Source organism: Anser brachyrhynchus (genome assembly GCF_964034855.1).
Source record: "Anser brachyrhynchus genome assembly, chromosome: 8".
Taxonomy (NCBI): domain Eukaryota; kingdom Metazoa; phylum Chordata; class Aves; order Anseriformes; family Anatidae; genus Anser; species Anser brachyrhynchus.
In genome coordinates this window covers 5298331-5326130 of record NC_137702.1, presented here as the reverse complement: position 1 = coordinate 5326130, position 27800 = coordinate 5298331, and the positions used below count along the sequence as shown (strand labels likewise).

Here is a 27800-nt window from a genome sequence, read left to right as displayed (position 1 = left end):
AAGCCTGTAGGCAAACCCCATCCCTTTTTAATATCTGAAGGGCTGCCTGGGGATTGGAAAGACACTTTGGTCCAGGTTTGAGTAATTCTCTACCCTGGTTCTTTCATCTCAAAGGCTTCTTTGTACGGGACTACTCGCACTGATATTCCAGTGTCTGGTATACCATTTTGCAGCTCTCTTGGTATGGGCTGCCTTTTTATCCCTCCAGCTGGGTCTGGCTGCTTCTGAATGGCCTTACTCTTCCACTGCCAGGCTTGGCTTGCAGACCTCAATACATGCAGCAGGTGAACGTCAGCAGAGCATGCGTGTCCCTTCTGGACAGTCCTGCTTGGCGTTTAGGGCAGGGGGACAACGTGACTTCTCAGGAGGCTTGTCTAGGCTAAGCTGGTGTTTCATCAGTTGGTACCTGGTTTGAGGAAGAGAGGCTAAAAAGGAAAAGAGGCAGATCAGACTGCAGCGTGGAAAAGTAATTCCTGGCTTGGTTTGGTTTCCAGAGACACGCAGGCTCCTGACGGGAGGCAAACAGAGCTCCCCTCCTTGCCCTCCAGCGTGTTTTTTTTCCCTTTTTGTGCATGTGCACCTGTCTCCTCGCTGAGCTCTCCACCTGTTTAACCCCCTGTTTTGCAGGCTGAGGGCGGTTTGCCTGTGACTGATCGCTTTGCAGCTGCCGAGTGCCAGAGCAGGTATCAACAGGAAATCCACGCGCTGAGCTTTCCACAGCAGTCAGAGAGCACATCGTGCCCTCCTGGCAAGCTGTCTTGCAGTGGTCCCTCCCAGCTCTCTGGAGCTTGTCTGTGCTGGATCAGGCAGAGGTGCCAATCGCCGGCTGTGCCCTCACATTAAAGCGTTTTGCACATCATGTAAACATTGCTTATCACTGAGTTCCTGTCTTGCAAGCACAGCATGAAGAATTAGTTTTGGCATGGAACAAATAATAGTAATCTACAGCCACCTTATCTGTCCTGTATCAAGGTCAGAGCATTCCTGACCCAAGCTCTGGTTCGGGCAGCTTGGAGCTCTGTGCGTGTTACGTGGCTTAAAGGTTTTCTGGAACAAAAAGCTATTCAAAAATCTGATGGAAAACACAGAAAAGGCAGGGCATGGGTTGTTATCCTAAGTCAGCTCGTGGAAACTTGTTGCCAACTGAGCCAATATTTTCCACTCATCTGAGATAGTGATGGAGGTCAATGTTCATTTATTACCTCAGCTGGCCTGAAGTGTCACCAGTGGTTGTTTGTCTCAGCTATGCACCTCATGCAGCTACAGGCTGTAGCCTTGGCTGCGTGACAGTGCAAAACCAAGAGGGACCCTGTCTGAGGTCATGTTTTACTCAGTTACCTCTGGCCAGATTCATTCCGTTACACTGCACGGTCGTGATGTTTGCTGGCCAAAGATGCGCCCGTGTAAATCAGGAGTGACTCAGAGAGCCACGGTGGATGGTGGAGGATTAGCAGAGGCCTGGTGTCTCCATCACGAGAAAAGAAGTTGTGTCCGTATGAATGGCTCCGTGTTAGCTGTCCCCAGGTGCTGGGTCTCTTTGCGAACATTGGAGGCCGTGCCTGGGGTCCGCGCCGTGTGAAAGAACAGTGCTAATACGATCAGCTTTGGCAAGTTATTGAGTCAGACCTCTCGTCGTAGTCCACGTGTTTAGTTCAGCAGTCACTTGGCTCTCAAACTAGGCTCTACTGTGGGAACAGACTTTTTGTACAAAAGATCCAATTAAAGATTTTTTTTCTAAAATAACCTGTAATTGGTTGTTACGGTAAAATATTGAAATTCACGTTTCAGCCTAAAAGTAAGCTTAGAAGCATTACATTTTGGAATTTCATAATTCTTCTCCCACTAGCAAACTTGGAAATCTCATTCCCTTAGCTCTGGACCCAGACACGATTTCTTTTCATTTCTGGAGCTGTAGACATACTCCAGACTCTGAACATGCAATGTTTGTTCTGTTCTGGAAAGCTTCAGATGTGGACAAAAATGGAATCTACAGTTCCTCCAGATTTTGTCAAATCTGGAAACACAAACAGAAGAGCTGGCATTTTACTGTTGCAACTGGGCACTGGTCTGTATACCTCCTCATGATTCTTGTGCATCATACCGCTGAGTTGTGACCCCCTGTGGCCAATATGCAAGACCATTGCTTTGCATTTTTGACCACCACTCTCCAACCCTCAATTCTTTGGTTTCAGCAGCTCTTTAATCTCCTGTAGATTATTTTAACATTTTTCTTGTTTGCTTTGTTTAATCCTTTTGATGGTTTCTTTTTCTTTCTTTCTTTCTTTCTTTCTTTCTTTCTTTCTTTCTTTCTTTCTTTCTTTCTTTCTTTCTTTCTTTCTTTCTTTCTTTCTTTCTTTCTTTCTTTCTTTTTCTTTCTTTCTTTCTTTCTTTCTTTCTTTCTTTCTTTCTTTCTTTCTTTCTTTCTTTCTTTTTCTTTCTTTCTTTCTTTCTTTCTTTCTTTCTTTCTTTCTTTCTTTCTTTCTTTCTTTCTTTCTTTCTTTTTTCTCTTTCTTCTCTTTCTCTCTTTCTCTCTCTCTTTCTCTCTTTCTCTCTTTCTCTCTTTCTCTCTTTCTCTTTTTCTTTTTCTCCCAAGTGATGTAACAGTTTGTGACCAGATCAAGTCATCATCAAACCAGTCTGTGGTTCTGGATTTGTCATGTACCTTCACTATGGAAAGTAATGAGCTGCGGAGCAAGCTGCTGAATGGGATAAATGGTTGTTTATCAGATCAGCCTTAGCCAGTGATTGTAAAGGGATGTTTTTCTAACCTTCTGCTACCTGGGGTTGGAGTTCTACAGGGGTCACTGATGGGATGTTTGCCAGCCTTTATGTTTATCATCCAAGGTTTTTCAAAACAGGGTGAGAATCTCCATCATCGGAGTTACAATAGTATGTTTGTCACTCTCACCTGCTGACACCTATGGTATGAACAAGACAGGGCATTGTGGGTGGGGTTGTTCTCTTGCAATATTTGCTGTCTTAGTCTTGTGTGGTCTTTGCCAGTATGCATTTACATCCCTTTTGGTAGATGATGTGTTTTTATTCTCAATTTGGGAAAATGGCTGGCTGTTGAAAAGGGTTCTCTTTTCACCTTTTGTAAGTCAGAGAGAAGAACAGAGAGAAAGTTAAGGTGAGATAGAACCTAAGATTTTTACTCCACTACCTTTGTTTTCTTTCGGTGATCCTGAAATTCATTATTGAACTTTTGCAATACAGTGAGACAGAAGACATGAGGCTTAATTCATGCACACACAGACAAGCACAGGTAGTTAAGTCATGTAGTCTTTTATTGACATCCCCTGTTTGTTGGCTAGGATATTGGTAGCGGACTTATTTTCCTACAGATTCTTTTGCTCACAGGCTTTTGTGTGTGTTATGGGAGGAAACACAAGGCACTTCCCTGTGCAGAGAGAGATTGAGATGAAGGGTTGATCCAGTTTATACTAGATGTGTATGCTGTGAACGCAGTGTCAGAGGAGATAATCAAGCCTCTGGGATCTTCTGATGCAGCCTATGCAAGACCGTGGGGTGCTTCTTTTGGAGTTTTTAAGGGATAGGTAATCACGTTTCAAGTGGAAATAGCATCTTTCTTTTATTAAAATGTCTGTATTATAAATAGAAAGTCCAAACTATAACCCTACTTTTGTTTCTCTCTTTTTTGGGTTTAGAAATGGACATAATCGGAGAGAGCCAGCACCAGAACTGATCTCTTGCATCGCATGATGACCTAGAACAAAGCTCAAGATGTTGTGTGACCTCAAGAAAGATCAGGTCAGGACTGACATGCTCTATCATTCTCCTTCCTGATATAACATTTTCTTGGTGAAGCATTTTTTTCTCCTTGTTTTGCTTTCTTCTTCATGTATCTAGACAAACTTGCAACCACAGACATAGGGAGAGAGCAAAGATGTAAAATACTATGCTGTCTGAATGGTGGCTGTGCTTGGATAACCGTTGATTTGTCTCAGAGCCCTGTGTGTCCACACCTGTCCTCTGAGATCAGGCCATGTAAAAATCCTGTCCTTTCCTTAAAAGTGCACTTGTCTGGCTAATGCTTAGGACGTAGGTGCAAAATGGAAGTACGTAAAACTCCTGAGAAGCAGGGCTGTATCAGGTACTGATAAATGGTCTATTTGTAAATTAAATGTCGGTAGAGTAACCCAAGATCTTTACTCCAAGTGGAGTAAACCCCATTTACTCACATTTTTCTGTAGGTATTTTTCTGGTATTGAATGTGGTCTCTCTCTGCTGTGGTAGTCTTACTGGTGAGGGAATGAGAGTGGGGAACTGTAAACCCATTTGGTTCAGATAATATGTTACACGAACTCAGTTGTTGGGAAGGGAAAAACAGACAATATTTGTTTAGAAAGTGCAGCTTGTTCCAATTTGTGACCAAGCAAATTAAGAAGATTGAGTTTTGTGGGGGTATTTTTAAATGTGGCAGTGCAGGGGTGGGGGGGCTGACTGTAGTCATGAAAGCCTGTGAAATAAGATTTCTTTTTTCCTAAAGAGAAGAGCCCATTAAGGAATTCTAGCGTATAAGCCGTGTAGTACCATAACACCTCTGCTCTTGGCGTTTTCAGTTTACCTTCTCCTGCAGAGTTTTCTGCCCCAGCATCCCCATGTCTCCTCCCGCTTTCTCCTCCCTATCTTCTCTTCCTCTTTTGCTCCATTTGGGGTACGAGGGGAAGGAGGTGAGGGGTCTTGCTTAACATTCCAGCTCACTTTAACCTCCCAACAGAGTTGGCTCTCAGCTTGGGTAGGAAACAATGCAGCTGTCATCTCAAGCAGGGGACAGGGATCAGCAGAGGGGTGCAGGGCACGATGGGCTGGACCCCTGCACCAACACGGGAGGTCCCAGTCAAACCAGATTTTGGTTGAAAACTTGCAACAGATCAACCAAAATCCTTCAGTTTGCAGCGGGAATTGTTGGATGAAAACCTATGGTCTGAATTGTACAGGAAAGTAGATTTTGACAGACAAAGTGTTTCATTTGGTCTTAAAACTCTGAAGCTCTTCACTTACTGGGGAGAGGCAACTTCCAGTCATATGTAAAAATGCTAGCTGCAGGGACTGTCAAAGGAGTTTAAAAGAATTAGGATCTTGGCTGTCAAATAACCCTTCATAGCTGTTGCAGGAAAAAATGGTTGAACAATTTATTTTCTGGCTGTTTAAAGTTTCGCTCTTATGCTACTAGGAGGAGTTAACATTTTTATGCTGAGTTAGGGTGTTGCCTACTAGAGAGGAAGATATATATGGACCTCATTCTTGGGAAATGTACTCCTCTGTGCACTACAAATGAATCAATTCACTTAGAATGGAACTGCATAGGTGTCCTTTGGTGACACAAAACTGCCACGAAACTCAGCAAAAAGCTGGGATTGCAAGAAATAGATGTCATAATGAGTAATTGCTGCCAAAAGGGAGGGCTCTGTTTTTGAGCTAATTGGGAAAACTGATGATGTGTTATGGAAGGTGGAAGAGGACATTTCATGAGATATTCCCATAATTGGTTTGGGTTGGGGTGGCCTTTTTAAGGAGCTGGTTTAACCAATTCCTTCGTCCCCACAAACATTACATAAGAGCTGCTGGCAAAACTAACACACACACACACTTCTTGTACAAAGGACTAAAAAACCGGCCCAGATGTTTACAAAGCAACCACAAGAGACAGGAAGAAAAACAAACATACAGAGATGTTTTAAATGCAGAGCAACCAACAAGCATAGGAAAAAAATATCCAAGTTCCTGGCAGTAGCTTTTGAACATGATGAAACCATTTGGGACAGCCATCCTTCAAACTTGCCTCATGGCAGGTTTGAATTATCAGTTATGTTTTCATTCATTACTTAAGGCCAAAGACTTCATCTTCCAGTATAGACCTACCCTTCTCTTCAAAGACACATGGAGAAGGTAAGGCACATCTTCATCTATTTCTTGATTATTTGTCCTAATGGAGTAACCCGGCTTGCCCCTACTTTGCTTCCTCTGACAGAAGCTCTGCAGCAAGGACATAAAAGAGGATGCTTGTCTCCCTGCCTTCCTCTTTGAGCGAAATGGCACTGCTAAGCACTTCCTGGTGAGCCTGCAAGCTACCTGGGGACATAGGCAGCCTAGACCTTTGCAGATCCAAAAGTGTGTTGGACCACTGTGTAAATTGCTGCATGTCTACTTTCTTCAGGCAGTGCAGTGAGGAGTCTGGTTTCTGCACCAACTTGTTGGACTTCTTTGCCCAAAGCCACAATCCTCATGATTTTTAGGTCAGGAACAAGAGCTTTTTTTCTTGGAGGTATAATTTTGCTTGTCTCCTTTGTTTGCTTAAGTGAACATAGTTTGGAAATGTAGTGCATTTGGACAGACACTTGAATTCATACAGTCACTCCTAAAATGCAGCTTACATTTTCCAGATGGCTTAATAACAAAGCTGATGTAATATTCTTTGCACATACATAAAAGTATTAAAGGATCTCACCGACTCACGTGCCTTGGTGAGGTAGTCCTGAACTACCAAACACAAGGCTAATTTAGATCTGTACACAAATGGATGAAGGTTCCAGGAGCAATGCTGCTTTTTGTTGAAGAAGACCATGCACTGTACTCCTAAGCACTACAGAACTCTGTAAAAGCTGTTTACTTCAGCTTCTGGTGTCCTGAATTTGCTGGAGGAGGGCATGGCTTTTGTCCTCCTCTACCTACAAGTCAAAATGCTTGAAGAGAAGACGAAAAATGCTCCTTTCAGGCAGGAATGTGGAGGTTGCAATTTATCGTTCTGGACTTGAAAGAGTAATTTTCAGTTCCAACTTGTTTGAAGAGGAATGGGCTGGTGAAAGAATTTAAGGGCACTTCTGAAATGCAAAATGTTGCCTGTCTATGGAATGGCCCAGAAATGAAACATCCGTGAGGATCTATGGCTCAGATATTCCACACTGCCTGGACAGAATAATGAAACACTTCTCCTGAGATTTATGAGCTTGGAAAATAGACTGCAGACTTCCAGCAAGGCCTGAAAATACTACAGACTATATAGTTGGAGTCTCTTTTTGCATAAGCACTACAGGGTGGAAGTATTGGGAAGGAATCAGAGATGAAGTGTAAATGCAAACGCAGAAAAAAATATATTCTTTACTGTCATGAGACTCTCAAGCTGCAATTGTGAAAGAGATTTTATCTTTCTAGTGTAAATTCCCTGTTCCTTGTTTTGTTTTCCTAACTAGGTACTGCATCCAACTTCCTACCATTGCGCTGCGAGGTGAGGTGCGGGGGGGGAGCGTGAATTTGGGTGGGAGCTTCTCTCTTTAGCAAACGTGCAGGCAGCAGAGATGGTGAGTTCAGGTTCCTTCACCTTCCTCCGCGAAGGCCAGGGACTGGCAGGCACATGCTGTGGACGCTGTTTCATCGCATACTGTGAATGCTGATCTGTCCCCTCCTGGCGAGTAAAGGAGGAGCAAGGCAGTGACTCGCCCATTTGAAAATAATGCCGTTTCCGATGAGAGAGTGGAAATGATCAAATCCTAGAAAACAGGAACTTGAGGTTAGCCAGACCATCACAGCCCCACCGCCGTGTCAGCTCTAGGAGGTGTCTGACGTTGCTTCTCTGTCCTGTTCCTGAAAAACTGCAGCGATTGGGATTCCCGGCCCCGGTTTGCACGGGCTGCACAGTTCAATTTTTTTCCTTGTCTGTAGTGCCAATCTCTCTTGCTGCGAGTGTTTTCTATCAAATGTTTGTCATAAAGCGTGAGGTAGGTAATCTGGCTTCGCAGTCACATCTGCTGATGGTATTGTTGGTATTATTATTTTATCATCACTGTGCTTTTTAACCGTTCAAACTGCAGGTTTGAGAGTGATTTTGGGTGCGAGAAAATCTTTGTTACGTGATTAGATGTGTCAGCTCCAGGAATGAAATCTCACCCACCAGTCCCAGCTCTCCGTTCTGAGAGCAGGGACCAAAACCTCCCGCGTACACACCCAAAGAGGGACCGGTTTTTGCTGTCACCTCTCGGATGCCTTTCGTGGGGCCGGGTTCTCAGTAAAGCTTTAGGGCACCAGCCCTGAGCTCTGCTGAAAGCCCAGCTAGCAACTTGGGTGCCACGGTGGGGAGCTGAACTTTGAAAATCTGGTGCTGAGCCCTGCTGTAAAAAGAGCCAGCTTTGCAAGGTTGCCCCAAATGTACCCCAAAAGAGCCTGCAGTCTAAATAAAGAAAACAAAGCCGGGTCTATACCTGCACAGCTGAACAGGACCTGGAATAATACAGGGAAGAGTGTTCAAAAACTAGGAAGGGGAGTGCATGCCCATCACCGCTGTTCCCCTAGGTTACAGAGGAGGCTTTTTAGTCGTTACTTAATTTGCATTTGTTTGTTTTCCCAAGACTTCTACAGAGCGAAAGAAATAGGTTTTAGTGGCTGTTTGGAAGAATTGCATGTTAAGGGCAAGGACCGCTCCCTAGATAATCCCTGCCTGTTATTCATCATGCTGTAGATTGTTATTAGCCTGATGGAAACTGTTTCTCAGTGGCCCTGCGTTCCTGGTGGGGACCCTGTAAACTAACGGGGCATGGGGCTTGGCTGGTGATTTCCTAATAAACGCCATGTGCAAAGACAGAGCAGAGAACGTTTTGGGGGTGGAGAATGAGAACAAGTGCCTTGTATGTGATGATTGATACTGCCAGGCGGACAATAATTATGATTTACACACGATTTCTTTATTCTTGAGGGGAAATCCCAGTTGCCAAGTATGTTAACGATGTATGTAATGGTGTGTTAACGGACACCATTAGTTTGCTGGACAAAACTGAGACCTCTGCCAAAACAAACCTTCTCCAATGGTACATTTTATGGATCAGCGGATTCTGCAAATGCTTCGGAGTGGAACTGAATGGTGGGGCACACGCTTCAGGAACGGCTGGCAGTTTTCTAACCGCAAGTTTAAAGGTATCTGCTAGCAATTAAACGCACTTGAGCATTTTCTTAATTTCAGCATCTTACCGTTTCTCTATGAGGTGCAATAATTGCAGTCCGGAAATAGTTTGTGTTAACATTATGACAGAAATTAGTACGGAAAATAGCCCCAGCTTGTGTTAAGTTCTGCGCCGGCAGACCCCTGGCTCGGGGCGATTTAGGAGCACCAAGAGATGCTTGGTGCCACAGCTTGGGGAAGCACTGGTGGCAGGGCTGGTGTCCTCCTGCACCAGTGGAGGCAGGGTGGCTCGGCACGTGCTGAAGGTGAGTCGAGGTGTCACGGGCTGGGGCAGGCAGAGTTAGAAACACAGATACAGGCGTGTGCTCTCTGGGGGAGCTGCCTGCAGCTGGGCAAGAAGAATCTGTGCTGCGGAGGCATGCGATATCACGCGCATGCCCAGGCTGCAGCGCTTTCCCTGGAAAAAGCTGAACACATTTTGCAGTTCAAGTTCCTCCGTTTGATGCGTGGTTCATACAATATTTTGTGGGATGGGGATTTTCTATTTCTGACAAAACTGGTTTAATTCAAACTGCGGGGACTTCTGCAGGATTAGACGCTCAGGGCAGCAGAGGGCAGGAACATCCTCAGAGCGTTGTGTTGTAGTACTTCCACAGGGTTTGGATCAACTGTCAGATGCGAGCTTCCTGCACTCTCAGAAACCTCCAACATTTTTTCCTGAAGGCCAAACTACGCGATCCATTCACTCCAGAGCAGAACTTCTAGACTCTCCCTGTACTTGTTTTTGCTTGGCCTTTTGGAATAGATGTGCTCGGTAAAGCTCATTAAAGCAGTTTATTGCCTCAGTTATGAGTCTTCCTGTATTAATACAAGAAGTTTGGAGCACAAATATGGGTTAAATAAATGGCTGACAAGGGTAGAGTGATCCAGGAATGATGCTGGTTCTTCCTTTGAAAAGTTTCCATTCATCTCAGACACGATAGCCTAATCTTTGACTGAGACAAGAGTTTTACCTGGATAGTTTCCAGTCATGTTAATGGGAGCTGTGAAAACCCAGTGCATATCAGCAGAAGAAGTGGCCCCTTTTTCAAAGGAATGGTTTTGGTTGTTTCTTCATGCATTACAATAACCAGCCACCAGACTTAATTGCTTTTTGTACCACTTTCCCTCCCCTCCTCGTATCTTTATCTCCTCATGCCATAAAAATACTGCACTTTAAAATGAAATCAAGGAGACAGAAAACAGAAGAGCCACGTTTTGCATGAAAGAAGAAACACATGTTAGGAATAAAGACTCAAAACGGGCAAACATATTGAAGACATACATGCCTTCCCCTCCCTGTTTTGCACCCTCGCAGGCCAGCAGGCGTGAAGCTGCCCTTGTGCCTCGACATGCTGCAAGGGGACTGAGCTGTGGCTGTGGCAGTGAGCAGCCATCGTCCCCAGAGAGCGGCCTGCCATCGTCCCCAGAGAGCGGCCTGCCATCGTCCCCAGCGAGGGGCCTGCTGGGCCCGGCACCAAGGGGGGAGATTCGCTGGTGGGTGAGGATGCGAGCAAGTTGTGGTGCTTTTCTTGGAGCCGAGAGCACTGCTGGCACAAGCGGGTGAAATTCCTCCGACAGAGCCAGAGATGACCCGGGATGTTTGTGAAGGGGGTAGTTTGTTCGCAGTGCTGCCGGGGAAGGACAGAGAGGCCTGGGTTAATCATGTTCTGCAGTGATCCTGCTTTGGGCACCCAGTGTATGCTTGCACTGAAATCAGACCCGGGTCAACTTCAAGCAACCCGGCCCAGGTATTCCAGCATGGATTATGCAACTTTCCCATGGAAATGCTCAGCTGACTCACTTACAAACATCTCCATACTGCTGCCCTCACCTGAGCTGGGGTTTCGAGCTGCTGGGGTTGTGCCAGTGCTGTCCAGCAGTGATGCTAGTGCAGGCAGAGCTGGAGAACAAAGGGCTCTGGGGGAGCCTGACTCCACCTGGGCCTTCTCCTTCTTTTCTTCCTTGCCAAGAAAAATAAAAATATATTCCCCCCTCCAACTCCTTGAAAAGGAGGGGGGGAAGGTACAGAAATATTTTAAGTACTTGTTGTTTTTCCTAAGGGGAAAAATGCAATGTGGTTTCATTCTAGCCATGCAAATATTTATGTGAGCAAGGGAGAAGCAAGATCAGAGAGGAAGGCTGGGTTTGGTTGTGACATGAGCTTTGGTGCCAGAGACGTGGATTTACTCGTGGCTCAGGCACAGATCGCCTGTCTGACCTTGGGCCAGTCACGCTCACCTCTGTGCCCGCAGCTGCCCAGCTGCTCGAGCCCCCATTTCTGTATTAGCTGCCTAGGGCTAGGACAGCTTCAGGGTAAAAAGTAGCTTTTTCAACTCAACAGGAACTCCAAAGGAACTCCTAACACTTTGGAAATGTAGTAATAGTGGAAAATGATGGCAATTTGAGCTAGGGAGGATACCTCCAAAATTTGTACAGTACCGTGCACACTGTGCTTGATTTGCTGGCGTCTTCTGAGTGCTACTGTAATGCAAACAATGGTCTGCATTCAGTAAGTAGCTCCTCAAATTTCCTGTGGATATCCCCAGCAAATCTGTATTTAAATAAGCAATAGTTTCTTAATCCGGGGCTGCAAGTTGCTGGGGCAATTTGTACTCAAGGTGAATGCTGAGGTTAGGGAGATGTTGAGATGTATATGAGAAGCTTGCCATCCAAATTGTTTCCATCTGTTTTCATCATGCCCCACTCCTGCAGAATAAACCAAACATTTTAGCTTTCAGCCATTTCCTTCTGGACTCTGTAAAGCTACCTGTGCTCAGAAGCATTATTTGGTGTCTTTAAGTGCTTTAGTCTGATGTTTTTACAGTTGTATTCAGCCAGTCAAGAAAACCGCCTGTAAATAAGCAGACAGTTAGGAAAGGCGGCTGAAAAAAAAATGGAGAAGCAGTTTCATTAAATGAAAAAATCCATCAGTTTGTATTATTCAAAGCATAAAAATATTTCGGTAATACATTTCGGATATACTAGAATTTCTTGACAATTGTGTAGTTTTGCCCTATCTTTTTTTCTACTTCTTCCCTGCCAAAATTTCCAGGGCCGTAGAGTTTAGTAACCCATATTTCAGCTCATGCCCGGTTTCCTCCATGTTTCTTGTGTCATATCTGACTGCTTGGACACATCAGCCCAAATATCCCAAGACTCAGACCTGTGTTGTTGGGACTGAGGGTGACATGTCCACCTCCAGTGTGCACCTATCAGAAAGGGATAATCGTTTTAAATCTCTGTTTTTGCTTCTTTTGATAAATGACAATCTCAAAGTTTTGCTAAGTATTTTCATGTAGAGAAATGGAAGGGGGAGGTATGTCAAAAGTGTTTTAAAGAAAAAAAGCAATTAGTTGTCTGCTGCAGTCATGCATTACCTTCTTCAGATCTTGAAGACCAGAAAGGATCAGAAAGAATCTGTCTGGTAACTGAAAATATTTCTTCCCAGAGGAGTAAATATATTCTACCCTTTCTTTTTTAGCTAATCTTATTTGTGTTTAGTTCTGAAGAGTGATTTTTATTTGCTGGTTGCCCAGTTGCCCAGATGTATATGTTACCTTAAAAAAAAAGTAATTGATTTTTAGCCAAAAGGACAGGAGAAAGGTTAGGAATGTGCAACACAGTTTCTCATAACTTTGGAGGAGGCAGATGTTTCTCTTCTGGTTCCAACCTTCATTTTCTTTGCATGAAGAACGAGTTCTTTAAAACCAAATAAATATCCCTTTGAGAAGAGCATGGTTCCCACTGTTATTCTTTAAATTAACTCTTTTGTGGCTAAGGCTGAGCTTAGCTTGTTGGTTTTGTATTGCCAAAAATAATGGAGCAAAAGAGACAATGTAGTGTGAATTTTTGTATAAATTGCTTCAGTTATTATTCTCAAGAAAAAAGTAACAACAGCAACAACGAAACCTCTGACATCTGACAATATGAATTTTCATTACTCATTCTCGGTAATGTAAATATGACTAAAAATATTTTTTCTTGCAATTAAGATTTCATTTAAGCATTCATAATTGCAAACATAGCAGCACATATTTCACATCTGTAAAGATAACAGAGAGTGCAGTTGTATCTGCCAGCAGTAACCCGCTCTGGGCATTTACTGAGGCAGGCAGAAAGGAAAGACAAGTGAAGGTTGTTACGGATGGTAACAGTGCACAAGATGGATGTCGCCTGTCCCAGGCTGGAATGACTTGTCTGTGCCGTGCTTGTCTTGGTGATGGAGATGGTGGGATGCCGTTCTCCTTGGGCACTGGGACCAAAACGTCAGGTAGGCTTAGAAAAGTCTCCAGTAGAAAGATAAGTGGAAAATGTCTCATTTCAGGTTAATACTCTCCCTCTGCTGACACTGGGGATGTCCTGAGACAAGGACTGTAGTTAATTCCGTGCTCCACAGCCCCCGATTCCCAGGGAAAAGGACCGAAATGTTTACCAGGGCAGAAGGCCTGGCAGGGGAGTGTATCTGTGTGTGGCTGGGAATGGACACTCCGAGATCTCTAGGGCCTACTGAAGCAAGGCCAGAGGCTGGGGGTCACTGGTAAGGTAACCTCAGCCACAGTTTGGATTTAGTCATTTGTCTTTGTAGAGTCTGACTGATGGGAAATGTGGACAAAAGCCTTTGTGAAGCTCTGCTTGCCATATGGAGCTGTACAAGGCCACTATGGAGGTTGGCGTGTTTACTCACCAGGTCTGCAAGAGGCATTTGGTTCCCTAAGTTTATAAATCAACACGGTGACCCCTTTCCAGAGGATGGGGGAACGGCTGAGGAATTGCAGAAGCCAGTGTCTGAAGTGTACGTGTGTTTAGCCATCGTGGGACCAATGACCTTCGCCATCTTCCTCTCCTCCCTGCTCCGTCCTGAGTCCTGGGCAACACGGGCTTTCAGAAGTCCTCACTGGGAAATCCTGGGAGGAAAGAGAAATGTGAAAAACAGAATAAGGTAAAAAGTGCCAAGGAGGTTTGAGACAACAGCTGCCTGCCAGCGCTAAGGAAGCTCGTCGTAGTCGGTGAAGCACAGCCAGTGTGCTGAAAGACGTGACAGTCCGTGCGTGTCCTGAGTCGTGGTGGGAATTTGGGCTAGCCGATGCAAGCTCTAGTGGTGTAGTAGTCAGGAAACGAAGTGTGCATGGAGTTGAGGCTAAAACCACATCATCCAGGCAAGATCAGACCTGAGTGATTCACCAGTCGTCTCGTGGACCCAGTGGCTGCTCGTGGGTTGTGAGACCCTTCCCAAGAACCTTGATAAGGTTGGAGGGCAGGACTGGAGGTTGTTCCAGAGGGGAAGGAGGGCTTTTCACATTCAGAAATCACAGGTGGCTCTTCAGGGCTGCCCGTGATTTATTGATTCCACATTGTGTGAATGGGGGGCTCTCAGCCCACCCACACACAACCCTTCTTTCCTATAACAAACAGAACACAAAACACATGAGTGAGTCCCACATGTTCATTCTCCACTGGCATCTTCCTCACCTCTCAGACTGGCCGCGTCCATCTCCTGGAGGAGTGCTTGGCAGGGAAGTACGGAGTCTGCTGGGACACCTGGGGCATTCATGTGCCTTTGCAGAGACGTGCACCACGATGGGACAAAGTGGTCCGGTACTCTACCCAGTGCATCTTTATCTTATCTTTTCTTCTTATAGAAGACTTTTTCATGCTGTCCTTAGTTCTGGAGGCCCTAGGGTGACCATTTACAGTACTTTGCCTCCCGTTTTGCTGGTTAAGCCCTCCTGAACGCATGGTGTTTCACTCCTTTGGCCCGATCAGTTGGCTGGGTACCGGCCCTGCGGTTCCAGGGGAACCTGGAGCTCGCTTGCTCAGGGTCAGCCTTTAGCATCCAGGACTTTCCTGTGTTCTCACCTCAACTTCTGGCATACTCTAGCTGCATGTGAATGGGGCGTTACTGCCAATTCTGGATGATATTTTTCATTGAGCCACTTGAGAGTGAAGAGCTTGTTTCCTGTTTATACCTTTAGAGAGCTCAGCCCAGCCATTTCCTTGCCGTGGGTTTTGGAAAGGAGCACCTTTCATGTCCTTTCAAGCACTCTCAAGACATCTGAGTCCACATCTGCACAGTCAGATACAGATGGATCTGCCTGTTCCTGCCTGAGCGGGGCTGGGGATCCTGGCCAGACCCACTGCTGTGTAAGAAGGTGGATTAGCACAAGCGTGGTTTCACCCTGCCAAGCTACCGTCCATCCAAAGAGCCGACAGCAGGCCTGTGGTCGCTTGCACGTGTCCGAAATAAAGTGGGTTTGGAGCCCTTATGCTCCCGTGTATGGCGATGGTCAGCAATAGGCCAGGTCCTGCTCCAGTTGTGTCGAGAGCAGTTTTCTATACAATCAGGTCCAGCAGAAGAGAGAGGAGGGTTACATCTGAGGCTTTTGCATATGGCTGCTTCTGTGTCTGTTTAAACCTGGATCGTATCTGGCTGGCTTACATCAATGCATTCTCAGAGAGCACTAATTCTGTATAACCAACATGAAATATGTCTGCATGTGTTAAACCAGCGCTTGCATTAGCTTGCCCAGAGAGGTTTGCTGAGTGCTTCGCAAGGTAACTGGTGCAACAGAGCGATGAGAAAAGCTGAAAAGGTGTCTGGCTCTGGATTTGCTTTATGCACGGAGTCTTGCCAGAGAACATATTTCTAAGGGCCAGTACAACAGACTGAATGCCTTACATGACCTCTTCTGAGAAAGAGGAGGCAGTCTGTTTTCTCAGAGCTGCTACCAAGGGACAGTACTCCATGATCTTACTCTCGAAAGCACTCCCTCTTCTGTTCTTGTGTCACCGTATCTAGTTGATGCTGCTGTGAAGCAGTGACAACTTTTGTTCTCCTTCAGACCCCAGGAAAAAAATCGGTGGAATTGAGGAGAGCATCTGATAAACCTTTGGGTGTTGCCACAACCTAACCAAAAATGGGCCTGCTCCCTGCTCTGACTGTGAAGAAGTGCATTTCAAATGTTTTACAGAAGTCATTTTTATACAACTCCACCAATTTAATTCACTTTCATCCTAACGGATATTTCTATTTAAGAGTATTGGTGATGCTGAGTAGGTACAGAGTGTTTTGGAACTGGAGGAAGTTCTTTAGCATATAAAAATCTTATTAAACCTTAGCACACATCTCTGTGAGCGAAATGTCCATGTCCTAAGATCTGAAAAAACATCTAGGGAAGGATATTATATTCAATAAATCATATGGAACTATTTATCAGCAATCACTTCTTTAACTTTTCCACAGTCTTCAGTTTCAAAGTGCATTTTGAAGTGACTGAAGTTTGTACAGAGCAGTTTATTTAAAAAATTATTTTAGGAAAATTACCTCAGGGTTGATTGTGTATTTATGAAGGGTTTCTCTTCTCTTTCTTCCTTTCTTTTTTCTTTTTTTTTTTTTTTAAATATTAACATAATGTAAGAAAATGGCTTTATTAAGAACAGTGGAAAATGTGTAAAGAAACAGACAAGATTTTGTGGCAGACAGTCTGCAGTGGGAAAGGTTTTGCTTGTCATGCACTCACAAACAACAAAGTCAGTGGAAAGACCTTGATTTCCATGGGCTTTGGGTTAGGCTCTTTACCAGTGGGGGATTGTTCACTGCAGAACCTCGAGATGTTTCTGGTTGTCTGTAGCCTCCTCAGTGAATGTAGATTCTATTTTGTACTGTTTTTTTTTTCTTTTCTTTTTTTCCCTGTCATCATCACTGATTATTTTTATTAGCCCATTTGAGTGCTGCCTCATCTCCTTGCTTGCTTCCTCCTTAACCTGAATTGAGTTCTGATTTTCAGTTACAAATGAAATTAAGATGCTCAGGATAAAAACAAACAAATGCTTTTACCCTCCAGCAATCATTGCATGATCTCTTGCAAATCCATGTTGGCCACTTTATGATCCTGACATCATTCATTCCTGGAGCAATTATGGTCTGCTGCAGTTTAATTATGGTGTCTTTCAGTACACAACACAGCATGGTGCTAAGTAATGCAATCACTAAGTGATTACATTTTCTAAATCATGAAATAAATCTGATTGTGAGTATGTGGTATGCAGTTTACAGTCAACCGGATGATGACTTCTTCCAGTGCAGTCGGCCTCTTTCGTGATGAGCCTACAGGTTGGGGTAGAACTAAGTTTTGACTGTCAATTGTTGTGGGCTTTATGGATTATTATTTTTTTGTGTGTTTGAAACTCAGTGTTTTCAAAATATTTGGCATCTGTCTGAACCGTAGTGGTACTCTAAGGCCTTAGCTTGGGGTCTCCAGCGACGAGATGAAGTAGGAAGGCTACACGAGCTGGCAGTGGCCATGTTCCTAGAAGGTCAGCTTCATCTCACGGCCTCAGCCAAGAGGTGTACGAAATCTGCTGGCTGCCCTCCGAGCTGGGAGAGTGGGAAGGGAGCAGGGAAGAAGTGGCTGCTCCGGTCAATGCATACGTGGGGCTGGAGGAGCACACAGGAGCCCCGGCTGTGCTGGGAAGTCAAGGTGCACTTTGGATCCAGGCAGACAGGAGGACCTTTTCCCAGGCATCCCTGACTGTCGAAAGGGAAGTTGTCTGCAGTCACGCAGTCACTTGGAATGGATTAAGTAGACAAAATAGGAATGTTTGAATAAAGTAGTAGCCACAGCTCTTGTGTAGACAGTAAACAATGGTTTATTGACAGTAAACTCTTGCTGTTATGGTAAAATGTCTTGAATCACTTATTTCTTGAAAGACTCAGGCAGGGTGTCTTTGGTCACTCACACATGTTTTGTACTTTATCACAAATCAAAACATCCTGATTTCCAGACTCTGGAACACATTACTTGTCCACACTTTCCCTGTTTGAATAGAAGGTGGCAATCCCGGCAGTGCACTCGTCAAGGCTGTTTTTAGGTAGCATCTAAGAGTTAGAAACAAGCTGTGGATAGATGAGACCCTAGGATTTGTGCAACAGAAAACATCCTCGGACTGGGCTTGGCGGAAGGGAGTTGTGCTGATGGATAGCTCTTCTTAGTTCCCTTCTGCTCAGACTTCCCTGTGTCTGCTGTCAAGGAAAACAGCATGTTTTATTGCTCAGGCAGGAGCCTCCAGTCTCTCATGTGGTCTGGTTTAGCTTCCACAGCTTGAGGAGCCTCCTCAAATGTTTCCATCGCATCTTGCCCCTGCAAAGGAGACGCCACCTGAGTCCCTTAGGACTAGGCCAGTTTGGGTGTGCTGTGGGTATTCACCTCTGTGTGGCGTGCAGAGTACAGCAAGGTCACCTGGTCGGTGCCAGGGGGGGCGTGAAACTGGTTGGTGCTGAGCCATGAACATCTTCTGAGACTGGGTTGTCTCTGGTCTGGAAACGGCCACTCAGGTTCAAGAAGGCCAGCGTTGGCCGGTGGGTTCTGAGAAGCGCTCGGTCTGGCTGTCACCTTCCATGAGCCCCAAAGTTTGAAATAAAAGCCTTGGACAAGCCTTACACCCAGATACTGTACTGGGTAGAGGGGACTGGTCAGATGTCTGCAGGACAGAGTTATCAGCTGATATCCATGCGCTCCTCACTGCAGCTACAGCAGGTATCCCCGTCTAGGGCTGTAGCCGTGTACCATCATCAAAGGCATGCCTTCGACCTGCCTCCTCATCACTGTCTGGAGAAGGATGAGGGAAAGTAAGTAGAACCTGATTTCTACTTGCCCCAGCCTCAAATGTGCACATGTGGCTCCACCACCGGTGCTGTGCGGGTGCCCCGTGCAGCGATGGAGCTCTGATGCTGTTCATCAGGGGGAGAGCACAGGGCAGAGGTAGGGAGCTGGAGCTGGAGGGCAGGCAAAAACTCCTGGGCAGTGGAAAGGCAGCGGGAAGGGATCAGAGAGTGGGGGCTGCCTCGGTCCTTCCTACTGAGGAACAATCAGCAAATCTTACCTGTGGTTCTGAATAGCTCAAAGCCTCGACTGGTCGCTTCAAAAGTCCTTCTTGCAGCCCTCAGCGTCCGGAGGACTCAAGCCCACGATACTTCCAGATTTCTTTTGCCAGAGAGGGACTTGTTGTGACCCTCTCCCGAGGGCCCCGGCCTCAGGAGGTGAAGATTGCCGAGCCTGATGTCAGCCGTATCCGAAGTGGGTTTTGTTTAACGGCCTCCGCTGCTGTTTATATTTTGTAATGCGCTGCGGCTGGCTTTTGTTGCCATTAAAACTTCATTTGTTTGGAGGATCTTTTCAACAAACTGAAATCCAATAAATCATGAGTAAAATATTTATTATTTCAACTGGATAAGAAGGGGAGGGAGGAGTGGACAAATTTGTATTCCTTCAGCAGCATGTTAAATGGGAGACCGTGGGGACACGTTAGCCACAGGAGCCTGTCCCCAGAAGAACGATTAGTTGGCTGGACAGGGCCAGCTGAGTGACAGCTTCACTTTGGAAGCAGACGCGGAGCAGAAATACTCGGAGCGCTCCAGCTTTATCCTGTCTACCCATGTAATCACATCCGCAGATGATGGTAGGGAGCTCAGGGCTTCTGGATTAAAACTGTCAAATATACAAGCCTCTAATGCTCGAGCTGGAAATTCTGGGCTAATAAACTGGTGCCGTTTATGTTGGTGGCAAAGCTGCTGTTGTCTGAGGTCGGGGTTTCACTCCAGGTCTGCTTTAGTTCGCAGGCCGTAGCAGACTCCACACTCTTCGTCCTGCTGTAGGGTATGTTGCACTAGCTTGTGGCGGGACAAATGGCACGGAGATCTGGAGCAGGATGTGGAAAATGTCATCACCAGCATCATTACATTAGAGCTGCCTGGCTTTTTTTGTTTGTTGAACAGCGAACTCAATTAAAACTGGTGTGGGATTTAGAGCTGTTCGTGCACTTCTGCGTTCAGCCAGTGGCTCTGGCTGAAAAGGCAGAGGCACAGAGGGGAAAGTCAGTCTGATTTCAACATCTAAAACACAGAATATGTTGCCTATTCACTTGGAAATGGTGTTTACTTTATAAAATGGCATTTTTCAATGCCAGAGACACCAAATAATTTACTTTTTGGGCTGACCTGAATAGAAATGGTTCTGAAATCTGTCCGTGGGACTAAGGCAAAATTTGTGTATCATCTACTGGGAAATTCTGAGCACAGGTGTGGAGCGTGGATCCGAACGTTTATAGCTTGTATATTTGGATGTAGCAGGCTCCATAATAAAATGGATACATGTATGGAATATTTCTATGGAGAACTGTTGCAACTATGACAGAATCTGTCTTTTTAGTGAGGAAAATGCCTTTCTGTGCCTGTAAACCAGACCCTGGCTGAAACCAGCTCCAAAATACACTAGCAGGGAGCTGGCCTGCAGTTTTTCACATTAAATCCCATTCCCTCAACCTGTTCTGCTGCACCATAGCTTCTACCCCACACAGTCCCCAAAGCCATCTCCTTCACTACTAAGGCCTCTAGATGCTACTATAATACCGTAAAAATGTAGAATCGTAGATAAAATAAGTTAGTGTCCCATCTGTTAAAAACAGGACGTGCGGCAACCCTTCCCAGTGAGTCATCTGTTCAGCATTCTCAAGTCTTTGAGACCTCTGCACTCACCAGGGAGCTCTGACATTTACCAATGTTATCTTTCTTATTTCAGTTTTGGCACCTTCTTCCTTTCCTCAGAGACTGTGCTGGGCAGAAACCACGTGAAATGAGCAGCAGACATCATCTGTCATTTTTCTGAAAGGTTACTGGGCTTAAGTGTGTTGTTTGGCCGCAGATGGTGGTAACTTCACCAGAAAAACAACAAAAAAAATAGAGTGAAAAAAATGTTAACTGGGCTGGCTTTTACTTGAGGGGTCCATTTGCTGAAAGGAAAGAGTAATCCTTATTCATACTGACTTTTGGGATGACTAAACCCTCAAGAATCAGATCAGAAAACGTTACAAAACACTTTTCCTACTATCATTTGCAGTGAATCAGCACTAAAGGAGTCACCCCTTTGGCAGCATTCCCATCGGGGTCAACAGAGCCAGGGTTTCACCCCTGGAAGTCCTGCACAGCAGCAGGGGCTCTCCGGCAGCCTGCATCCATCCGCTTTCACTTCTGTGGGCAGCTGTGAGTCCACTTGCAGTGTTTCGTAACACAGGAACAAAGAGGTTATTCAATGAACACGCAGGAGGAAGAGTTTTAAAGCAGGTCAGCGTATATACTTGCCGCACAATAGTGTCAACACCTGGCTTTTTATCCCTGGTAGGCGTCAAAGTACTGTACAGGAGTGGTCAGCACCGGTATCTCTGTTCAGCAAAGAGACAAAGAAAGGTAGCACTACCTGTTCCAGGTCACCAAGCACGCAGACAATGGCAGAGACAGAGTGGAAAATATCCCCCTACACTACGCAGTGGCTTCTGGTAAAAATGAAAATGCCTTTATGTTAGGGAGCTCATTGCTCCAGGTCAGCATGACACCAAGAGCTCAGTGGCTTTGACTGCATGGAGAACAAGCACACAACACCGGCAGTTTTAAAGAAGAGCTCGGGTCAGACAGCAGCTCCCGGTGTTGTACGGATCTGTCTGATGCCAGAGAACAAGAGGATCTCGGGCTGGGTAACACGTTTCATTTTAATGATGCTGCAGGGCACAGAGCTGGTTTGTGGCAGTCAGGGTGTGCTTGAAATCCCTGCTGGCTGTCTCGAGTCGTCAGTGGTCCGCGTAGAAGGGGAGCTGTCATTTGGCAAGTGTACTCTCTTTGAGGTGAGCAAAGGTGTTGCGGGCTGCCACCAGAGATACGTGCACACTAGGGTACAAAACGACCCTGTTTTCCTGAAGGTACTCAGGGATGAGCAAAAGAAGGAGCCCAAGCTAAGCATTCTTGTGGGGCCCCAGGGCTCACCCAAAAAAACCAACCAGGACTCGACACCTTGCACCATACCAGGTCTGAGGCCGTACTTTCAGGTGCATTCAGGGAGGCTTTCACCAACATCCAGGGGTGGTCACGCAGCGAGGGAGACGTTTGTTCTCCGTCTGAGCTGCTCTCCCTGCTCTTACCTCTCTGCGAGGGGAAGGAGCCCCCAGCAGCCTGTTAACCCTTTCCAGACTCACATGGGTGTGCACATGTGGTTTTTAGTGGCATAATTCTTGGCAAGAGGCACGACCGTAATATTGCTATTGGACCTACGTGCGTGTCTGTTGTTCATCATGTGTAAATTAGATGGACTACCCTGAGCTGGAGAGAGGGAAGCTAATGATTGCCATATTGTTTCCAGCACTCGTCAAGCAAAAGAAGCTGTTTGAACTTTCCCCCAAAGACGCTTCTGCCTCTTGCAGTGATTTTTAGGTTTTGGGTTTCTACCTTGCTGGAATCCTTTTTCGAGGTGATTAATTTCGTAATGATGCTTTTGCTACCTTCTCCTCCCCAGGGGAGTGGGTGAGCAGGGAGGGGAGGAGAGGGACGGGACAGAGAGAAGGAACTTTTCAAAACTAACTCCATGTGCTGCAGTAAAAGGCGTGATAGCTGCTTCTCTTCCTCGCTCCTCTGGTTTCCAGCAAATTCCCATGTGCTTTCAGATATTTCAGTGTGCATTGCTTTTAATTCCTCCTCAATGCACATATTGACATATTTCTTTCCTGTCTATTTCTGTCCTCCCTTACCCAGTAAAACGATCCCAGTAGGAAGGCGCAGGTCCAAATAGAAGGTGGAAGGGAGGAAAGCATCTTTCCCAGTGCTAGGAGCAGACTGATCGATAGCATGTGAATCTGAGGCAAAGATCCTCTCTGGGGTGGAGATCATAGCCTCGTTGTTAGTGTAAGAGCAGGCGAGAAGCTGGAAGAGAGAGTGGTGGCTGTGTCTAGGTGTGACTAATCGTGGCGCTTGTTTTTCCCCAACAATCCGGAGGAAGATGCTGTAGCAGGCATTGTTTTCATCCTACAGGGTATTTCAAGGGCCGTGCTTTGTGACTAAGGGAAAGACTGTATCCCACAACTGGCGATTAGAGCTGACTGTGATCAGGGCTGACCTCGATGTTCCTTTTGAAATGTGAACCCAGGTGCACCTTGCTGCATGACCTTGAAGTGGACAGTACGAAAAAAACAGCAGAAAAATGAGAGAATCTCCCATGTTGTTTGGATTGTCAGTAATAAATGAGAAGGAACGGAAAAAGCTTTCATTGCTGGCAGGATGATCCCATCATCAGCGTGTTGGCTGGCTGGGTGGCTGATGCTATTGCAGGTTTAGAGGCATTTGGGAGTCTCCTTAAGATTGTCTACTGGCTGCTGGCTGCTAGACTTTTCTCTCAAATATCTCATTTGAGCAAAGTTGGGGGAGAATACAGAATATGCTGCTAGAAGTTCCTAGGACAGCTTGGTTCAAAACAGAAAATTACAAACATCCCTCCTGCCTTCAAGTCCATCAAATTAGCAATTAAATCAATTGGAGGGTCCTTTAGTTTGCACAATATGGAAAGCATTCTCAGGAGAGAAGTGTTGGAGGACAGGGTCACGAAAGCTGAGACACTATGTAAAGAGTGCCATAAACACCAGTATCCCGTTCCTCCAAGAAGCTTCTGAAATAAAGTAGGTCTCAGCAGAGCTACCACTGTGAAGATTTCAGCAAGGACCTCTGTTCTTTAAATTGCAGAGCATTTTGAAACCTGTCACAAGAGATGGCAGTTGTCTGAGTGGGTTTTCAGATTTTTGGTGTCATTGTTTAATTCTATTAATATGCCTTGCAAAGATAAAATGGGCCAAGGCTCAAAACTGGTGAATCCAAATGGAGGCAAAGACGGCAGGGAGAGATGAAAAGCACTGTGGAAAGAACCACATGAAGGGAAGAAGTGGACAACACTGGAGGCAACTGTAATATGGTCTGACAGCTTAGGTGGGTAAAGCATGTGCTTGGAGGGGCCATGGATTTCCTGGCTTCACAGGAGAATGTGAAGACAACATCACTCAAAGCCTTCTCTCCTTCAGGGCTCTATTTTCTCCCCACTGTACTGACGGATCCTTTTCTGCCGTGTATATTTTTCTTTCAACCAAATCAGAAAAGTACTGAAAACTGGCAAGGCAGCTCAGAATAGTAAGAGATCTTGTTCAAAATCTTTCTTCCTTCACAAGTTGTTGGGACATGCTGTAACATATGATTAGAGATAAAAATGGCATTTTCTCTCAAAGGTAACAAAATATTTCCATGGCCGACCAACCGTACTGCAGCTGGCCTGACAGGTCCTGAAACCAACTTTTTTATAGTTCTCTCCAGAGAACCAATTAGCTTGAATACTGGCATAGCTAGCACGATAACCTTGACTTACTTGCTGTTAATGCAAGAAGGGCTCGAATAAAAGCTGTAGGCTATATTATTCATCTCAGAGGCTATATACTGCAGTCTTCCCATTATTTAGCCCAAGAGCCAGACCTGTTTATGAATCCGTCCTCACCCCTGCAAGACAATACAGCCCCCTGGCAGACTCTTACAAATTTCGGTGGGAAATGGCCACAACAGGCTGACTTCCAGAAGTCATTCCTTAGGGCAATTCTTCCAGCAGGAGCATCTGCTTTATAAACGTAACTCGTGTTAGGATCTCGTGGGCAATAAAGTTGTTGTTATTTCATACTCCTCTGTTCTTCCTCAGCCTGGCTATTTGATTTTCAGAGGTGTTGCAAGTGCATTTTCCTCAGTGGGTGTTCTTGTAGAGTTATGTCCCTCTGAGGGTAGAAACACCAAGCATTTTGCTTTCATGGATCAGGACGCAGAGAGTGCCCAGAGACAAGGACAGATGATTGCATGGAGAACAGCTGTGCTGCTGAGGAAGTACCAAGCTTTTAGCTCTTCTGAGGGAGGAATCATTTGGCTTCCCTTCTGAGTACTTCAAAAGTAGAGAGTAGAGAAGAGTGGTTTGCTGTAACCTCACTAAATTAGTCAGCCCCATGTAACTACATCAGTGTGTGGGATCTCTTCTACCGTTCTCACTGTGGGCAAGTTGTTTACTGGCAAATATCCTTGAACCTCATCAGAAAGCTTTGAACAGGCCTGTCTGTCCTTTGGGTACCAGTGAGACAATTTGTAGATGGAGCCAGTGGCTTCTCCACAGAAATCAATAAGGTAAGGTCTCTCTCCTGGCCTCATGGAAGGCCTTACATCGTGAGCTCATCTGCAGTAATTTCAGATTGGCCTTGCTTCCAGCAGGAGGCTGGACGAGATGACCTCCAGGGGTCTCCCCCAACCTATATTTTTCTGTGATTCTGGGAGCGAATGGTAGCTCAGGACCGCTGCAGCACAGACTGCTTTTATTTGTGCCTACCGTGAATAGGCACATTGTGTGGATACCCAAAGGCCCTGGTGGACAAGCCCTGGCAGATTAACTGCAGTGATCTGAGCTTTTACTGCCCTCAGCTATCGTCCTGTGTCTGCCAGGTGATACCGCGCTTGTAGCAGCACGAGGGAAGGTGTGAACTGGAGCAGCTGAGGATGCTCTCATGATTGTCCCCACAAGCTGTGTGTGGTGTGCCAGTCATGTTTTAGACCGTGGCAGCCAATTGCTCAGGTAAGGGGTGACAGAGCTCTATCTTCATGCAGCCAAGCTTGGAAAATGGAGTCGAAGCAACCTGAGGATGGCTTGAATGTGGAGAAGGGATGCTGCAGTCTTCCATCCCATCTGAATGCTAAACAAAACACAACGTGGCCCCGAACCCAAATCCTCCTGCAGTCTCCCACCTCTGAATATTAGCTTTGAATCAGCTTTGATTTTTAGGGCACGGCAGCTGTCAGAAAGTCTAAATGCTAGAATTGCTGCTGTAATAAATCCATCCTTCCAACCCCTCGCTATGGGTCTGCCCATTGGGAGTTTAAGTAACATACTGAGTGGTACCAAAAATACGCAGAGAGAACATTTTGCTTCCTGGAGGTTTCAGCTTGGTTTGGCAGCTCGGTGCTGACTCACGGGCAGGACCTGGGTTTGTGCCGTGGTGTTGCACTGTACTAAAGCAGGGAGGACTGCTGCCTGGGAAGCACAGCTATCGATGTTGCCACAAATGGATGTGAAACCAGGCTGTTACCATCCTAGGTGATTTTTTTTTCCTTGGCAGTGCAAATGCTGTGGCATTCAGCCAGAGGCCAGCTTACAGCAAAGGCAGCTTTCCCATGCCATTAGGTGAAGAAGCAGAGAGGACCCCAAAATGGTCTCAGAGCGCTATAGCGAGCTGAAGATTTCTCTTAGTGCTATTTTTGTCCGGTACTCTAATTTTATCTAGTTTCCTTACATAACTTTCAAAGTTGCAGCTGAATAAACTTCCAGGGAAGAGAAATGTTTCTAACAGAGCTCCAACTTTCTCTAGACTTGTGCCCATTCTAAAACCAACCACAAAATGCTTTCAGAGCATCATGTGTGCAGCTGAGGACCTCTGTGCGTGAAGGATAGGGCAGAAGGAGCTCCAAGCCTCCAAACACTTGAATTTGCCCCTCATTCTGCGGATGGCAAGAAGAACTTATTTTCCCCTCGTTGTTTCTGGCAATAAAACGCAGTGACAGTGATGGAGCAGAGTCAGGTTGGTTTTGCCTAGGTGGGTTTAGCACACCAGGAGCACTCCTGCACCCTGCCTGCCATGCTCCCACCCGTGCTGCTGTCCTGTCCTGCTCCCCCTGCTGCATCTCTGGGTGCTGTCAACAGACGAAAGCAGGGCCAGCTCCACCGCTGCCCCACGCAGAAGGCTGCCCTGGGCAGACTTTTGGTGCTGGGAGTGTCAGGGTGTAACGAAAGCTAGCCGTGCTCTGGCTTTTCTCTGCTGTCAGTGGCCGTATGAGGCGGATCACGAGTGAGCAGAGTGCCGAGGCTTTCCTAACGCTCTCCGGGGAGCAGGTGGGTCCCTGGCTGCTGCAGGATATGGCCTGAGAAAGGCTACCTTTCCTTTTCCCAATTCCCTCTCTGCGTTTACATCTGCAGGAAGAAAATCACTCGAATCCAGGCCAGATGTCTTCTCCAGCCCCTCCCTGCATCAAGATGGGAAACGTTCGCTGCGGCGTTCTAGAAGAGCCAGTATGGGGACTGGCCAAGCGTGAGGGATGGGGAAAACAAAGGCGTGAAGAGATGCAAATACAAACAAAATGAACGTAACTTTAAACAGGAAAAATGGCTAGAAAGGCAATGCACCTGCATGCCTGTAGGCTTTTTTTTTTTTTTTTTTTTTTTTTTTTTTCAGAACGGAGGGCAGACTGTCTGAGGGGGGCATTTGCAAGAAATTTTGCTGGTCAAACTTTTATTTTTAGCAGTTGAGGAAAGATATTAGTGAAAATATAAAGCAAAAATCACAAGAATCATGAATTGGAGCGTTCTCTAGCTGTCTGTCTATCCCCAAAAGAGAGGCTACATTTGGGTGATAGTTCAGGGGCTGCTTTATGCCAAAGGCATAAATTTGGCCAATGCACTCCAATAACTAATGACCAGATGAAAAGTCCAGCGAAGCCAGTGGGAGGCTTTCCATTGGTTTCTTTAGAATTTGGATGACTTTTATAGGCAAAATAACACGCAAGGATAATCAACATTTGCCCCTTCTTGGAAACGCGTCGGCCCAAAGGGGCTGTGGTTTTGTATTTGTTGTTGCATCTGACTTTGACACCCTGTGAGGAGGGCCCAGATCATCGGAACGTGATGCGGCAATGTTTGCGATCTTGGACGTGGAATTGTTTATTGAACAATGACGGACTGCAGCACATCGCTTCTAATAACGATAAGGAAAGGTTTATGCAAGCGCACATCTGCACTTGGCTGGGTACAAAGCGCATTAATAATGTCATGCTCCTGATTAGCCATAAATTTCTCCAAAGCACTTGCTGAAATAGGAGAGCCCACGGTGACTGACTTCTGCTGCACAGCTTGTATTGTTTCCACTGCTCCGAATGTGGTGCTCAGCAATGAAATATAGCCCCATAGGATTGCCG

General features: G+C 45.9%; 1 long non-coding RNA gene across 1 annotated transcript in view; it reads left to right on the top strand.

Moving 5' to 3' along the window:
* LOC308199117 overlaps window positions 1-27800 on the top strand; it is a 369069-nt gene that overhangs the window by 65851 nt on the left and 275418 nt on the right. Inside the window, exon 4 of the long non-coding RNA XR_013954402.1 lies at window positions 3669-3771. This is a non-coding gene — a long non-coding RNA (uncharacterized lncRNA). The remainder of the gene's footprint in view (window positions 1-3668; window positions 3772-27800) is intronic.